General features: G+C 41.0%; 1 protein-coding gene across 1 annotated transcript in view; it reads left to right on the top strand.

Moving 5' to 3' along the window:
• PELI2 (pellino E3 ubiquitin protein ligase family member 2) overlaps window positions 1-17,498 on the top strand; it is an 82,670-nt gene that overhangs the window by 49,988 nt on the left and 15,184 nt on the right. The window lies entirely within an intron of this gene.

Raw genomic sequence — 17,498 nt, 5'->3', positions numbered from 1 at the left:
CAGTATCTGTGTCTACATTATGGATAGAAAACCTGGGAAGCATTAGTCTGGGAAGATTAAAGGAAGATACCAGCTTTATTGCCCATAGGTGATTTATAGCCTCAGCTCTGTCTGCAGAGGCATCACATTGCAGGGAAAGGGGTAAAAGCTGTGGAGAAACTTTCTCAGCTCTTGAGGCTTTTGTTTCTGGTGCCTCATTAGACAAAGTAGATGCCATCCAACTTTAACAGAGGAGCTGTTTAAGAGATTATTTGCTACTACTAAAAGCTCAATAGCAAAATCTGATACCCGAAAGATCCTCAGTTTGAAGATTGTATTTAATCTGAGGAATTGTAAATTGGAATGACACTATGCAATGTTAAGTGGTGGTTTCTATTCGACTATAAAGTTTTGTTTTATAGCTTCTGCCATCATTTTAAATCCCTGTTATCCCTACTTGCTGACCTAACTTAACAGTCAGAGGGTGAATCTCTTGAGTGAACGTATTTTTATATCACGTACCATGTACAGAAACTCAAATGTCAAAATGAGAAGCTGTGATAAAAGGTGTCCTGAATTACTTGTAGTATCTATAATAATAAGTTGATACACCAGGATAGATTCATGTAGTTGGAAAAAAAAAAAATCCTCATAGCTGTGAAGTATTTTCTACTTCATTTCCCAGGCTTTCTGATAATCCATGAATGGCATAAGAGAGTCAATGCAAAATAGAATTTTTTGATAGGACAAGACATACTGAGTCTGTAAGTTGTTTGAAGTCATGTTGCAGGTGGGGAGTCAATTCAGTTTGAGACAGACTGAAACTCTTCCTTACATGGTTATAGGTGTCTTCCTTGTTTGAGTTAGAGCAGAACTAGTTCTGTCCAGTGATTTGCCACTTCAACTCAGTCTCTTTAACAGCACTTCCTGAAGTTAACACTGTTTTGACTGACGGTGTCCGCTTCTAGCAGCGATAACACTCGATGTTTATAGTTAAGTGTACCAAAGGTTGAGAAGCAGACCAAGGGTACTGCTAAAGCTTCTGTTCTTTGTTGGGGTGCAGTAATAGGTGGCAACCGTAGGGAGAAGCAGACAGTTCACCTGAACCTAAATGTACCAACAAGGGATTCCATTCTGTGGTGATCATATTCAGTGTAAAGCTGAGGGATCACAAGGGTCAGGCCTCTTCTTCAGTTGGTGGTGTCCAAGGAGGACACTGACCCTTCTGTCTTCAATGCCAGTCTGTCAGCTACTGAATCCAGTTCCCGTCTGCTGCTGAGTCCAGTCTGGGACTTCCCCAGTGCCTGCCCACAGCATCAGTGGTGACTAATTGCCATCAGAGGGCTGGGTGCAATATTTGTGTTGTATCTAACTGTATCTGTTTTATTTTATTATTATTTTCATTAAGGCTATTTTAGTTTTCCAACCCATCAGTCTCTTTCCCTTATTCTCGTTTCTCTTCTGCTTTGGGAAGGGAGAGGGGCTTATAGAGAATGTCTGTCATTCATCTAGTGGCCAACTCAGCCCTAACCCTTGACAATAGAAGAACTGAATAGGGGCTCTGCTACAGTTTTCTGAAAGTAATTCTTCAAATAAAACTAATTATTTGTGTACAGTCTGTACATAAAAGGGATTTGTGTTGGTATTGCACTCTGTGTGGTCTGTGTTGCTCCAACAATGCAATGTTATTAAGTTCTTGTTTTTAAGGATCAGTGAATCTGTACCAGCTTGTTGGGTGTTTGTTATGAAAACTGAGAAGCTTTTTTTTCCCAGTTATAATTGTATTAAATGTGAGTTTGAATCCATTCTACAGTTACATTGACTTTGAAGAGATATTTTTCTTTGGATTTCCATTTATCACATTTTCCCTAAAAATATGTAAGTTCTTAATGAATTTATTTCTTTTCCTTGGCATTTGATCTGGATTGCTATTTTCATCTATTGCCATTAATTAGTCTCCCTGCTGTTTTTTGTAGATTTACAGTTCATGCTTAATGAAAGAACCAGTTGGTTTCAGTGCAGATTCCCACATGAACTATTCCTAAATTTACTTTTTGAGCTCATTAAAGTGGTGGCTTTTGCCAAGTTTTGCAATTTGATCTTCACGGTCACTGCTGTTTAGCGTTTAAAACAAGCCTATTCATGATTTCTCTACTGCTGCCTGCGTTAGATTAATTCGATCATTTATTTGTAGATAGAATTTGCTTCCTGATTCACCCATCCACAGCTGACTTCACTTGCCCTTCGTACATTCAGTATCCTGAGGATTCTGTTGGATGCTATCCAGATATGCCAAAAGTGTAATGGAATTTGACTAACACTTGACCCAAAGCCACATGGTTTCAGTGGTTTTAATTATATGCTCTATAGAGAAAGTGTGGGATATATGTAACTTATCTACACTAGGTAAATGTTCTAAATTGTAGAACAGCTGTCATTAGATAGTTGGTCAAGAAAACATAAAGGACAGGTAAGTCTGGAGGTGAAGGTGAGTGGAGAAAATGGGACAGTGCCAATGATTTGGATGATTCTAGAAATGCCTTTATGCTGCAGCCCTCTAGAAAGTGGTGATTGGGTGTTTTGGACAGAGGAGAATCTGTGATTCTTATATGCAACATAGTTTTTGTTCTGGAGTTGTCAATGCTCAGAGACTTACCCGTGTTGCTCTGTAATGCACAGCAGTTACTGTATGTTCATTCTGTGTGCCAAACAAGCTTAAAAACCTGGAGAATTTGAATAGTCAACAGACTAAGCTTCAAAACTGGTTGTGTGGATGGAAGAAGTTGTCCTTCAGACTGCTTGTTTTGATGCATTAAATGATAGTACCCAGTTAGCGCAGTTTACAGGTCCAGACGGGTTTTGGAACTTCTGAATGAGCTGTTCCATTGACAAGAGCTGTGGTCATGGGCTAGAGAGAGTAAGCAGTGATCTCTTCAGCTGTATGCAAAATATGTAGGTGTCTGTACCAGCACTTTTAAACTGGCAGTCTCCAGCTCAGTGCTGCCTTCCAGGGAGAGCAATGAAAGTGTCTCCAGCAAAGACATTAAACTTGGAGAAAGTCTTTTAGAAGCTCAGAACTGTCACTTGAACACAGTGTGGTGTCCAGAAGAGTCTGGCAGGCTCCTTATGCTGCATGTGTTGTGCTGCAGTGTAAAACAGATTGAAAAGTGAAATACTGGGAAGAATTTTTTTTATGTTCTACCTGCTTTTCAGTAAGCTTGTAAAATTGTGGATGGTGTGGTGGTTTGACACTGACATGTGTCAAGTATTGCTGATAAAACTCTCAGACATATATAAATTTACATATTCCTACATGTAAGCAATAATGTTGAACTCATTTGTCATCTTTATTACTACCAACCTAATAGTACTGAGTGCTAAATGGGTTCTATCCCATGGATGGCATAGAATCATAGAGAATCTTAGAATTGTTTTGGTATGAAAAGACCTCCAAGATCATGGAGATATTCATTAGAAAGCTGAAGAACCACCATGGTCAAGCCTCTTTTTCAGTGGCTGGTTTTCAAGGAGGACTCTGTCCATTCTGCCTTCGATCCCAGTCCATGATTTCCTGAAATCAGTTCCAGAATCCAGCTCCTGAATACAGAATCGGTCTCCCAAGTCTGGTTTCCAGCTGCTACTGAGTCCAGTCTGGGACTTAGCCAGTGCCTGCCCATAGCATCAGTGGTGATGATGACTAATTGCCATTAGATGGGTTGGATTTGATACTGGTTTGTATCTAGCTCATATTATCGTTATTTTCATTAAAGCTGTTTTAGTTTTCCAATCCATCAGTCTCTCTCCCTTACTCCATTTGTCTCTACCTTTTGGGAGGGGAGAAGAGTTCGTAGAGAGCATATGTCAATTGTATAGTGGCTGGCCCAGCCCTAACCCATGACAATACCTTTTAAAAGATGAAGTCTTTTTGTCTGTGTGTTCAGGTAACTTGACCCTTACCATTAAAGGTATGTATGGGGAAAGCCAGGTGTTAATACAGGACATAGTTCTGCTTATTTTTGAGAGAGTCTCTATGTGTGTTTGGGGGAGGGAGGGAAATGGGTCATATCGGTGGTAAAATTGTGTTGTATGAAGTGTGTAGCTTTTGATGAGCTGTTCTGTATCTAACACAACATATGAATATAAAGCACATTGCCTGTAAAGCTTGCTTTAAATTTTAATCAGCTGCAGAAGGGATAAGTGGTAACTTCTGCATGTGAGTGCATCTAGCACAGGCTGCTAAAACCAAATTCCAGTATTATAAATTTTAAAACAGGTCTTTGCGGCTTGAATTTTTCAGCTGGCATTTAAATTTTAGGGACATAAATTTTCCTTCCTCTCCTCTGTCTGAATCAATCTTACACAGAAATGACAGAAGATTTGAATTTGAGAACACAATGAAAATAACAGGAACTGAGACCAATAGAGGCGACTAATCCTCTAATTACTTTCTCTGAACGCTGGGAATTGTGCTGCAGAATATCCTTCAGTACAATCCAGAGTAAGCTAAATTTATTCTATTCTGCAGCTAGAGAGGGGAGGGATTTTGCTGCCAACTCGGAATAGTAATGGGCTGTGGTGGTCTTTATCTGATGGAACTTAAACCAGATGTGGCTACTCTGTCAAAGGGCTGTTTACAGGCTTGAATTTTCCAGGGTGTTAATTGCCTGCTGCTCACCCTTTCACACCCTGGGGTTTGAAATTTAACTAAATGGTGAGGTAGACAGAGCCCTTTGCTCTGGGGGTGGGGGCTGAGAAGGTGGCAGATTTGCAGCAGTGACTTGTTTGTGTTGGACTGACCTACAAAAGCTCTGTGTGGCTCCACTCTGATATCAAAGCCGTTTAGTCGCAGACATGACCCATATTTTGCTTAAGTGCTCTCAGACAGTTTTTTTTCTGTAGTTGCCTTATTCTGTAGCTTGCTGTTGATACTGATTTTATTTTTTTTTCCCCAGTCTGTGATTCTACACTGATGTTAGGAAATGCATAAGTACCTGGCTTTCAGTTGAGCTTCCCTGTGTTGTTATTGAATGTATTTTGTGAACCTAACTATTAGCTCGGACTCTAAAAAATTTGGGGGTGACAGCCAGGGACAAAACATTATGATAAATCAAGCCTGAATTTGTTGATCAGAATCTCAGAATGGTGGGGTTTGGGAAGGATGTCCAAAGACCATCTAGTCCAGCCCCGCTGCTAAGCCAGGGTCAGAGCAGGTTGTCTAGGATCACATCCAAGCAGGTTTGGAATCTTTCCTGGTGAGACTCCACAACCTCTCTGGGCAGTCTTGTCCAATGCTGTTGTACCCTCACAAGAAAGAAGTTTTACCTTGTCATTTGTTGATTTGGGTTTTGGTTTGTGGTGGTTGTTTGTAGTTGTTTGTTTTGTTTTCCCCAAGTGGGTGATAGAGTGGGATATAAATTCAAAGAATGGCTTGGGTTGGGAGGGACCTTAAAAATCTAGTTTCAACCTTCCAGTAGACCAGGTTGCTCAAGGCCTCATGCAACCTGGCCTTGAACACCTCCAGGGAGAGGGCATCTGTGACCTCCCTGGGCACCTTATGTACTTGTTGCTTCACTTTTCAAGATGTAGAGGGCGTACTAGTTACCATGTATTCCTATAGCCCCATTTCCTCAATAAAGAGGTCATCTGTTTTGTTTTTTTTTTTCCCCTGGATAACTTAAGAACAAAACAAAAACCAAACAGCACAACAAATCCAAAACAATCCTCTGGGAATCAGGGCTAGACTTGTTAGTCCTGTGCAGATTCAGAGACAGCACTGGTGGGGCTCACAGCCAGTTATGTTTTGAAATGAGCTTGGCAATGGCTCATACAGTGAAGAAAGCCTCTTGCTTCCCACTTGTTCACAAGTTGATTTTTCAACTCCTGTGCAGTGCCATAAATCAGGATTGCATTTTGTCTGCTGTTGTTATCTTGTTGACCTAAATCATTTAAGTAGCTTGGCCAAAGTTCAACCAAAGTGTGTCTGTGTATTTTTAAAATATACTGAACTGTGCTCAAGGAACTTAAGTTCTGAACTTTACACAGGAACATGCTTGATATGGAAGAAGTTTGATTTAGATTAGACGTTAGGAAGAAATTATTCACCATGAGGGTGGTGAGGCACTGGAACAGGTTACCCAGAGAAGTTGTGGAGGTTTGAACCTTGGAAGTCTTCAAAGCCAGGCTGGCTGGGGCTTTGAGCAACCTGGTCTAGTGGAAGGTGTCCCTGCCCATGGCAGGGGGTTGTGACTAGATGATCTTTAAGGTCCCTTCCTGACTAAATCATTCTGTGATATGTCTAAATAACTGGAAATATTAGAAATGCTTCTGTTTACTGTAGACTCATAGGACTTGAAAGAAAAAAAACAAAAGTGACCATTTATCATCTGCAAGATATGTGCTGTTAGCTTGGGTGCTGTTTCCTTGAGTGTTAGTGTACTGAGAGCATGCTGGTCAAACCTACCACCTTCATCCACCTAGGAGACAGGTCCTACAGATGTACCCTTTGTGCCTTGTGCACCCAAAATGCCTTGCTGTAAAAGTTCTTTGTTTTAAAGGGGTGAGCTTAACTCATGTTTCCTGAGAGTTGCTGTCACTAGTGTCCAGCTTGGTTCAAGTACTAGCTTAACTATTCTGCAGGAATTTCTTGTATTGGTAGTCTCCATAAAGGAAAATTCTGCAGAGTCCAGTTTGCTGTGACAACTTGTTGCAGTTTCTGTAGGAATTTTAGACCAATTAAAAATCAAACAAAATCTGATCATCTGATTTGGTTTGGGTTTATGTTGAATAGTGCTCTAAGAACATGAGCTATAGTGGGAAGTCTAGAAAGCTGCTTCTGTCCCTTAGGAGGCTTTATGAAGCATAACTGCTTTTTATAAGCACTAAATGGCTTTTTGGCAAGAGGAATTCTACTTGATTTTTTGGTGCAGCTGCTTAACAGGTCTGTTAAGGTAACTGTCTGGAGAATCTTTGGCTGTCTTAATGTAAAATTGATTTGTGTCAGCTTGAATTTATAGTTTCTGGAAGCTGCAGAATGATATGCAGCTTCTGGTCTTGTTATATGCTCTCCTTTTGGCAGGCAGGCTTAGATTGGTGCTTGTGGGTGCTTTGATTCACAGAAGCATTCACTCCTGTTACACCGAGTGTACAAATCTTTCAGTCTGTGTATTGATAGAAGCCCTTGAGGGGACTTTATCCCTATAAATTATTTTTTTTTTGCCTTTTTTTTCAGCTGAGGATTCTAATTTGTGGCTATTTTGTGTGCTTGGCATATCCAAGTACATAAGTGTAGCCAGGCATCTGCTGCCTTTGTTCCTGATGTATATAAATGAATTGTAGACTCTTGGCACCCGAATGTTCGGCAACAAACACTGTTACATCTTTTTCTAATTACTGATATTTTTGTGGGTGTATCAAGAGTTTTGGGGGATGTGCTCCAGCTGCAGTGGCAAAATCATGTGTATGCTTTTGTGTTTAAATTTTATTGGCTTCTATGGAAGAAATCCTACCCTTACTGAACTAATTAATGCCTGGAGTTTTGGGGTCGGAAGTTTTCCTTTCAGAAAGTCATACATCACTGGTCTTCAGTGTGTGATCTTAGAAGTGAACATCGTATTCAACCCAGCTCTTGCCATAGTAGGCTTTCTTCCAGTCAGCCATTTAGTTTTTCTCCCTACAGTGGCTGTAGCTGAGCTGTCTCTTGTGTAATGTCTCCTTTAACAGACTGCTAGTCTCTTCAGCTTCTCTCGCTGTTAAATAAAAAGGTTTCTCTACTGTGGAGATGAGGAGAACTGACTTCATTATAAAAAGATAGCAAGCCTTAGTACTACCAAAGTCAGTCCATCCCCCCACCATAACCAGGAGCAGCAGCTCATCTGCTTTTCTCTTTCTTGTTGGCTCCAGATAGAGGGCCTGGAATGCTCAGTGTATTTTGAACCTTCATAAGAAGATGCTGGATATGGCTTCACACTGGAAGAAGTTTGATTTAGATTAGACATTAGGAAGAAACTATTCACCATGAAAGTGGTGAGGCACTGGAATGGGTTGCCCAGAGAAGTTGTGGAGGTCTCAACCCTGGAAGCATTGAAAACCAGGCTGGCTGGGACTTTGAGCAACCTGGTCTAGTGGAAGGTGGTCCCTGCCCATGGAAGGGGGTTGTAACTAGATGATCTTTAAGATCCCTTCCAACCTAAACCATTCTGTGATTCTAGGATATAGGATACTGTGAGAGGTCAGCATCCTGGCAGGAATATGTTCAACTTCTTTTGCCCTACTTTTCTGGGGCATCTTGCTTCCTTTTCACAAATAGCAGTAAAATACTCTACAAAAACACTTGCAAATTCATGCCCATACAGATTTTTCTTTGATATATAACTGCATGGTGGTTTGAAGCTGAAGCAGGTACAGATGAGTCCTCAAAAAAAGTCTTAATCATTTGGTTGCTGTCTGCATCAACAGGTACATGGAAATCTGATCTGCAGTATTGTGGGTGCATCTCTATATGCTCTGTAATGATTGGTTCTGATCATGAAAAGAAAACACCTCATAGAGTAAATGAGAAGTTGTAGCACACCATAGTATTTTACTAGCATGAATAAATTATTGCGGGCAACTGATACACAAACTGCAAAATTCAGAGAATTTTGCATATACTGACAGTCTGAAACAATCCTTCAGCACTAGTTAAGGTCAACTCAGTACAGGAGAGTGATAAATACATATCTCCTGTGTTTCCAAAGCAGGTAAAATGTGTCCTCAGCACAGGACTACAGCAGCTGACTGGAACAGTTGCAATAGACAGCGTAGAAGCAATGTACAGGCAGTAATTTTCCCAGAGGAGCATTCTGGAGCTTAGGGTAAATGATATACTCTGTGGGCAGTTGATGTGTCTGACACCGGCATGGCTTTGTGTCTCAGCTATCTCTAGCTCTAGTCTACTCAGGGGAAGAAATTTAGCAAGCTGAGTAAAGGAGGAAAGCAACAGACTGGATTTCAGAGATGGATGAAAGATTGATAGCAATATAATATTGCAAAACGTGGATGGAAGAAAGTAGACGAGGAAAGTTGTAAAGGTTTGAAAAGCTGAGAGATTGGGAGGAAAATTATTCACAAGTTGCTTAGTGAGGGTGTTGATTCACAACCACCACAAGTTTGTGATTTACAAAACAATTTCTGAGCTACTGTATTGTATAGCTATGTCTGTTAGTGTAAACTAGCACCTTGAGCTGCTTTTAATACTATGAGATAAGGGAATAGCTTGACCAGAGATGATCAAGAGTCCTGGATATGAAGTAGGGCTTGAGTCTTGTAAGTGGCAGCAACAATAATGGTTTTGGCCACCTAACTTTGATGCTGACTGAATTGCACAGACTGTGTTTTGAATACTCACTTCAGATTCAGCAAATGGAGAAAATGGTTTAACATCTGCCTATTGAGCTGATAAATGGCAAATTGCTTGAGTGGTAGCACACAACCTCACATGTGCACTCGCAGCAGATGGCTTTGATGTATACTGGAGACAAATGTTGTCCCTCCTGCCCCCTCCCACTCAAATCCCCAAGCTCAGCATGAAAGGGTACATAGAACCAACTTGTGAATGCTTTGAAAACCATAAAAGCTTGAAGTGTAAATAAACCAGACTATTTGCTGAAGTGGTTTCTGCATGGCACTGAGCCTGGCTATCATGAGTTTCAGGAGGGGGGGACTGATTTTGCAGTCAGTGGATTGAACAGGGGTGGCCTGCAAGTTCCATGCATCAGCTAATTTATTATGGCTGGGATTGCAGACAGCACCACACATATGTGGCTTTAAACTGTTTCTTTAAATGACAACTATCTGTTGTACAATTACTTGCTACATGCAGATTTTTAGCTTGCCCCCAGTCTGTTAGTGCTTGGATCATTTAACAAATGAGCAAAACTATCTGAAACCAATAAGGAATTTGTAACATTTTTCCAGTTAATTGATGTTTTTCAGAAGGCAAACATTGCTTTGTTCACCATGTACTGAAGAAAAAGAAACAATTTGCCTGTAGGTGGTTGTACCATCAGCATATGTATTCAAAAATCTTTGTCAGAAATGCTTATGAAGTGCTATGTACCAAATTTAATTAATTTCTTTATGGTGGAATATTCTTTTACCTGCATTTACTGACTCTTGGTGGGTTTTGACAATTTCCTAATGCTCATTTAGTTGTCAGGACAGTATTGACACCTGAAAGGTTAGGATCTTCAGAAAAAAATGGTCTTAGGTGGTGTTGTGGTTCTCATGTAGACACTTGCTTAGCAAGGAAAGGAAGGAAGAACATTGAGGCATGGGTTTGTACTGATCTGCGAAGGAGGCAGATGCAAACTTGGGAAACAGCTAGGCCTGTGGTTCTGGTTAGTACAGTCGCTTCAGTCCCTCCTGCAGGCACATGAACCCCTTAAGGCCTTCATGATAATGTCTCCTATTTTCTCTGCAAAAGGCTAAGTGGAAATTATACTTAATAATTGTATCAGTAGCCAGAGGTTAGTGTAAATTTTCAGTCTCATTGAAATCTAGTATTACAGAAGCAGTAATTCTGAACAACTGCTGCTGTGTTTATGAAGAGAGAGTAGAATTGTGAACAGTTTTTAGTTAATGTTCTATGAGGTGATGTTTGTCATAATTGGCTGGGAAATTTCCTAAGTGGACAAGCTTTTCTGATAGGAGCAAAATATCAGTGTAGTGTGATTTGAATTTTCTTACAGTAACCAAATGCCTGCTGGTAGTCAGTCTGTCCAGAAATCCAGTGGACATGTGATGTGTTCTTTGCTTTAAAAAGATTCCTTCCTTGCTAGCTAAAGCTTCCTTTTAAGTTGCAAGATCTTTTGTCAGACAACCCTGAGTGTTTCTTGTGTTCTCTTTTTCCAAAAGAAATTGAAGGCTGGCAGCCAAGTAAGAAAGCATTTAACTCATGAAGGCACTGCTGTCATTAATTTTAAACACGTCACTGTGATGTCGGTCAGCTTGACTACCAACAAAGAAAACTAAAGTGTTCCCATAAATCATTTTATTGTCCTAATCCAACCTAATTAACTAAACCAAAACTCCTATTCTAATGGAGCAGTCCTTCCTGTGAGACATCTGCCTCTTTTCTTAATGGGTTTTAGCCTTCACTTCTGCTATAGTGCAGAAGCATTGGTAGCCATAATAATGTTAAATCCCTTTTGTGATCTTTGGGGAGCTAGTGTGGCACAAGTGAACTGGAAAGCTGAAATTTCCAAGTGTAGAGGGTTTGTGATGGTTGTTTTTCTTGGAAACACTGTTAATGGGTGAGAAAAAAGCAGCAAAATCTCCATTTCTAGAAGTAGATTATGCCTGCTCCCTGAAAGCTTGTGAGCAGCAGCCTAAATGCTGTGTGAATTTTGAGATCTGGTTTAAAAGTTAGCACACTCGCAATCTCAGAATGTTGGGGTTGGAAGGGACTTCCAACCTCCCAGGTAAAGCATGTTTGCCTAGAGAAGTTTGCACAGGAATGTATCCAGGTGAGTTTTGAAAGTCTCCAGAGAAGGAGACTCTTTGCACAGAAGGTTTGACCTAATAGTGTGTGTTAATGGAGTCCTGCCATGAGCTCATGACCTGTTCTTGAACTCCTGAGCTTAAGATGGCTAAGAGAAATGAGCAGCTTTATCAGTGTCAGTACGCAGGAGAGCTGCGGCACACCAAGAGATGCTCCTAGGCAGGGAACATCTGGCTGAGCATAGAGTAAAGTCTGTGTAGTAGATAAATGTAGAATGACTTACTAAAAATAATACCATTTTTAGGGAAGAAAACAAGCACAAAAACCACACGTAAATGGCAGCCTTTCTTCGGGTTTGATCCTTCAAGAGGGTTTGCTAGACCCTTACCTCTGTGGAGGTCAAGAGTTGCATGTTAATTTCAGAGATTTTATTAATATAGAATCATAGAATTGTTTTGGTTGGGAAAGACCCTTAAGATCATCAAGTCCAAACATTATGTAACTCTACCAAGTCTGGTGTTAAACCATGTACTCACCACATCTCGTGTCCTTTAAACACCTCCAGGGATGGGAATTCAACCACATCCCAAGGGAGCCTTTTCCAGTGTTAGAGAACCCTTCAGTGGATTTTTTTCTTCTAATATCCAATCTAAATCTCCCCTGCTGTAATTTGAGTCCATTTCCTGTCATCCTAGCACTTGTTACTGGGGATGGGAGACCGACCCCCCCACACCTTGCTCCAACCTCCTTTCAGGTAGTTGTAGAGAGCCTAAGCCTCTTTTTCTACAGACTAAACAACTCTAGTTCCCTTAGCTGTTTACAGAGGTTCATAACTATGTGCAAACCCGGGGTTTTCAGAGCTCTCAAAGAATAACCCATAAAAAAAGGTGTAAAAGGAAAATGCAAGCTTTCTTCACAGAATCACAGATTGTTGGAGGTTGGAAGGGACCTTGAAAGATCTTTTAGTCCAAACCCCTGCCAGATCTGGATCACCTAGAGTAGGTCATACAGGAACATATCCAGGCAAGCTGCACTTGGACAAATCCATCACTAGAGTAGTTAACCTCTTTAAAAATAATTTTGTCATAGGTCAAATTATTTTACAGGCTTTCTGTATGCTCTTGCAGAAGAGAGTCTACTGTTGAGTTGCAAGTGACCTTTAAAAATCATCCAACCATCCTGCTATGGGAAGGGTTGCCTTCCACTAGGTCAGGTGGTTCAAGGCATTATCCAACCTGCCTTGAACACCTGCAGGGAGGGGGCATCAATGACCTCCCTAGGCAACCTGTCCCTGTGTCTCACCACCCTTACTGTAAAGAATTTCTTCCTAATACCTAGTCCAAATCTCCAGCTTCAATCCATTTCCTCTTATCCTGTCACTACAAGCCCTTGTAAAAAGTCCCTTCCCATTTCTCCTGTAGCCCCCTTCAGGTACTGGAAAACTGCTATAAGGTCTCCTGGGAGCCTTCTCTTCTTCAGGCTGAGCAGCCCCAACTCTCAAAGCTTGTCCCCATGAGGGGAGGTGCTCCAGCCCTCTGATCATCTGCATGGCCTTCGTGTGGACCTACCTCCTTATTACTTGCCATTCAGTGAGGATGTTTTTGAAGATCTTTGTCAATGTGCAACAGGAAACCAATAAAGATTTTCAGATGTGCTGACCTTTCTTCTCATTTCCAGCCACCCATTTGGAGAGAGGTGGTGGCACTGTGGGTGGGGTGGTGGCACTGGGTGCAGCACACACTGCTGGGTAATGCTGGATTTTTGTGAATATGATGATGTATGTGCCGCTGGTCAGTTGGACCTATGTCCACTCTGCTGAACATTTAGTTGAGGTTTGTTCCCTTTTTCTGCTAAAAAAGCAGAGTACTAAGAAATTATATTTGTAGATGAAACTGTTGCCTGGTCTTATTCCCCTTACCTGCAGGGTGTATTTATATGTGGGGTGAGGGAATTGTACTTTCTTGTTACTTGAAATGAAAGTAAAACTGCTAGCAGCTGCTTTTCTGGGGGAATGAGTGGACAGCAAAGAATTTGGGTGGGCTAGGATGTTCCAAGAGCTGGCTGTGTTGCTGCTAGGAAAGCAGGCTCTGTTTGATCTTAGCTCCTCTGAGACCTGAGAGATTTGTAAGCTGTTGCCTTTAGCTGCTGCTTTGATTGTGAGTGCAGAGTGCAGGAACGAGTTTTTCTTCTCGAAACAGAGAAGAATGAAAAGTGTGTGTAAGGAGGCAGGGGAAAGACCAAGGCCAAGTGCAATTTCAGCCAGTGGGAAGGATATAACTGAAAACTTGAGGAACTACTTGCAGAGCTAGCTTATTTTTTTCTTTCTTTTTGTTAGATAAAAATTGCTTAGGTCACATTTGTGTAGGGGTAGATTGTAGGGCTTCTCAAACACAGCTCATATCACTCCTTGATAAACATAAGGGTAGTATTGATGACCCTAAGGCTCTGAAACTCAAATCTCGAGGCAGTGGGAGTGCCACACAGTTGGGATTAGGTGTGGGGTTTGGTTTGACTGATAGGGTAGGAGAGGAGCCTTCCTGTTAAGATAAACTGGCTCAATATATATAGTGAGGCTTGGAGGTGCTGCCTGTTGTCCTTCAACTTAAAAGCCCAGTGGAGGTGGATGGATTACTGTGCAAACATGAGCTCCTCCTTGGAAAGGTACTAGAGGAGATCTTGGATATTAGGAAGAAGTTCCTTACTATGGGGGTGGTGGAGTATTGGAGGAGGTAGAGGCCCCATCCCTGGAGACATTCAGAGTCAGGCTTAATGGGTCTCTGAGCTGCCTGGTCTTGTATATGATGTCCCTCTTACTGCAGGAGTTTTGGACTAGGAGACTTTTAAAGCTCCCTTCCAACACAGTGTGTTCTATGATGTGTCCCTTCATAGCAAGCGGAATACAGCACTTAGATTTTCCTTGTTGCTTTCATTTGGACTTTTGAAAATCCCTCATCCTCAGTGTGGACGCAGGGTCACTACAAGTGGGATTATTCTGGAAAACTCTGATGATGCTGTTTTCTGTTACTTCTGTTCCTCCACAGGGCTTTTGTCAGTTAGTCTCCACTTTGCTATCTATTTCTTCCAAAGGGAATTGCTTGAATTCTGCAGTTGAGATGCTTAACAATGTAAAACAAACTGCTGAGTAGGCAGCTGAATTAATATATCAAATATTTCCCCACCAGCATTTCTATTGGACAAGAGATCGCACGTGATATGGCCAGTCTGAAGCCATATGTTTCCAATCTGTTCGGCAGGCTCAGGCGATGTATGTTAGTGAGGGTTTGTTTCTTCTGGGAACTAATTTTGGTGGCTGGGGTTTTTTAGCCCATGCTCTCTGATGTCCAACCTAAAAGCTATGAGAAAGCAGCTCTCTAGCCACTGTTGACCCACATGCTTAAACATTTTGTGGACTCTTGATTACAAGCTTGGAAAATACAGAGTAGTGCTCAGGTGGAACTTGGGATGGGGGCAAGTAGATATGGGTTAGTATTTTAGTTTATTAAGGCTTCTAGGAGTTGGGATTCTCCTCAGAGCTTCAGTCACCACAGCAGTGCAATTTAGTGACAGTATCAATGTTTTTTTGGGGTGAGAAATTGTAGTGGTAGAAAAAAATAATCTAGGAATTTGATTATTAGAAGTACTAAAAAGGCAACCTCCGTATTTGGTTGCTACAGACCAGTTTTGAAGCAGTTGGGGCAATCACTTTTCAGACTTTCCTGGGACTTGTAGTAGTGTGGTTCTGTAGCTCCTCAAGCTGTCAAAAAATCCTTCATGATTTTGCCTGTGGCTGCATTCTTCTTAAGAATATTGTTCTATTAAGATACATACTTGTCAGAGACATTGCAGATAGTTCCTTGTATCTCTGTGTTGTGTGCTTCCTGAAATACTGCTTGGGTTTTCTTTGGTTTTGGTTGGTTGGGTGTTTTTTTTTTGTGATGTGTTTGTTTGTTAGTTTTTGTCTGTTTGTTTGAGTTTTGGGGTTTTTTTTTGTTTTTCTTTTGGAAGTGTCCAGTTGCTTTGAGACCGGCAGTTAAAATGCCTGTAAAACGTCTTTGAATTGTTGCAACTGTTGGTGCTGAGCAGACCGAAAGCACAAGAGCTGAAGCATTTCTCATAATGTTTGAAAAATTTACACAATTCCAAGAAATGGAATGTGGTGTGTCACAGTGAAAATAACCAGGTTCAAATAGTGGAAAACAAAAAGAAGGGGAAATAAGAGGAAGAAAAATTAGGAGGGGAAAGGAACACACAGAAAAGAAAAAGATTGTCCTGCTCTGTTTGAGATTACTGACCCTGGTCAGCCTAATGGGAATTATTAACATATCTAAACCTTAAGTTCTGTAGGCATAGGACATAACCTTACTAAGTAATTCTGGAAGTTCTTACATTTCTCCCCTTGTATTTTTTTTTCCCCAGTTGGATTTTCCACCTTTATTTTGCATCTCACCAAAGTTTCCATTTGATCCAGTGTCTTGTCTGACAAGAGCATAAGCATAGGGCACACCCCTCTGCCTGGGAATTTTACCTAGTTGTTCCACAGGCTGGCTGGAGCTGCATCCAGGACCATCATGGTAACAAGTTGCTGATGGGCATGTCTTCCTTTGGATCTGCAGCTGCAGCACAGGGTTGTGGAAATCGATGAAGGTTTTCTGTGTGGAAGTCAAGCTTTCTGATGCTTGAAAATATGGTAGTTGATAATATAGGGTAACAGAATAGTTTGGGTTACAAGGAGCCATAAAGGACATCTAGTCCAATCCCCCTGTAGTCAGCATAGACTTCTCCAGCTGTATCACATTTCTCAGAGCCCTATCCAACCTGACCTGGAATGTTTCCATAGATGGGGTATCTTTCAATATTTAAAGGGGGCCTATAAGAAAGATGGGGATAATCTTTTAAGCAGAGCCTATTGTGACAGGACAAGGGGCAGTGGGTTAAAATTAAAAGAGAGAGATTGAGACTAGATATAAGGAAGAAATTTTTTATATGGAAGGTGGTGAGACAATACACAAGGCTCTGAGCAACATGATCCAGCTGAAGCTGTCCCTGCTCACTGTGAGGAAGTTGGACTAGATGACCTTTGCTCACCCTAGTAGGCTTTTAATATGCATGTAGATGTTTTTAATACCTCCAACATTTGATAAGATTTTTAATGATTTGTTTAACAACAATAGCTTTGGGATCATTTAGACTTTTTTGAGTGATGACAGACAGATAAGAACATATTTATTTGCTTAATTTAATCATCCCTATCTGTCAATTTTGTAGGTAAAGAGCAGCATTAAAGAGTGGAACCTCTTCTAGAAAATTACCACTCTTAGCAGAAAACTAGAGAAACCTTTAATTAACCTATTAATTCAAAACTTAAGTGTCCAGAAAGTGTTTTCTGAGCAGTAACAGTCATTACCTCTCATAATTGTGTGCAGTTATATGGACCATATATTTACATATATTTCCCTTTTAGCCAAAGGCTTTAGTTTCTCAGCTTGTTTCCCTCTATCCTGAAGCTTTTCCTAGTGCATTTAAGTTTTGCCGCCAGTACAGTTACACTTTTGACACTTCTTAGTCATTTGAAGTGAGTGTTACTCTTTAAGCTTGAGAAAGAATCATCAGGGCCATGAAGACTTTGTGTGCTAAGTCTCAGGAGGCTCTGAAAGGATCACTCTGCCCTGCCCCTTATGGCACTCTGCTGTGACAGCTGTGCTCTGTGTTTATTCATCAAAGAAAAGTAGTTACTCACTGTTTCTTTGAGATGTGACTGCTGTGTGTTATGGGGATGATGTCTCTGTTCTCTTCTCTGAAGTGGTGTTTACTATGCCTTTACTAGCTGGATTAGTAAAAAGCAATTTACAGATGTAAATCTGGAAAGCCTTACAAGTAAGGAGTTCATTCTTGGAACCACAGAACCATAGAATCATTTTGACTGGAAAAGACCTTTGAGATCATTGAGTCCAACTGTCAACCCAGTACTGCCAAGTCTGCTTCTGAACCATGTCCCTCAGCACCATACCTACATGTCTTTTAAATACCTCTAGGGATGATG

This window comes from Melanerpes formicivorus, unplaced genomic scaffold (assembly GCF_026170545.1).
Source record: "Melanerpes formicivorus ecotype bairdi unplaced genomic scaffold, bMelFor1.0.p_v2 SCAF_17, whole genome shotgun sequence".
NCBI classification, from domain to species: Eukaryota; Metazoa; Chordata; class Aves; order Piciformes; family Picidae; genus Melanerpes; species Melanerpes formicivorus.
Note: the sequence above shows the minus strand (reverse complement) of the source record. Positions and strands in the feature narration are given on the sequence as shown.